Consider the following 498-nt stretch of genomic DNA (forward strand, 5'->3'; position numbering starts at 1 on the left):
AAGCTTCCAACCGCTCCTTGTTTTCTTTTCTTTTTTTTTTATTCTGGGCCAGCTTTAGCTCTGAGGCCTCGCTGCTGAAAAGATGGATACAATGTTTCGGTCCGGCTGGCTTTCAGTCTGGCTGGTTTCTGGGGGTTTGTTTACCTTCTTATTTGCAACATAGTATATAGTTGCTTAGACTTGCAAATGAGAGGCCGGCAAGTGAGGCGGTGAACGTTGGAGTCTGCAGCAAGCAAGCCTCGTGCTCGCTTCAGTGCCTGGCTGCCGGCCGCCATCTTGGCTGACAGTTAATTTGCATATACTCACTGATTAGCCAATGAAAAGGGTAGCGGTCGTACGCCAATTACCATGTTTCTCTTTTATTAGTGTAGATTAGCAAACACCAATGATAAAGTAAGAATCTTAAAGGTTGCCAGGGAGAGATAGAAAGTTACCTACAAAGGATCTCCCATCAGACCATCAACTGATTTCTCAACAGAAACACATCAGGCCAGCAGG

Source organism: Myotis brandtii, unplaced genomic scaffold (assembly GCF_000412655.1).
Source record: "Myotis brandtii unplaced genomic scaffold, ASM41265v1 scaffold210, whole genome shotgun sequence".
Classification (NCBI taxonomy): Eukaryota; Metazoa; Chordata; class Mammalia; order Chiroptera; family Vespertilionidae; genus Myotis; species Myotis brandtii.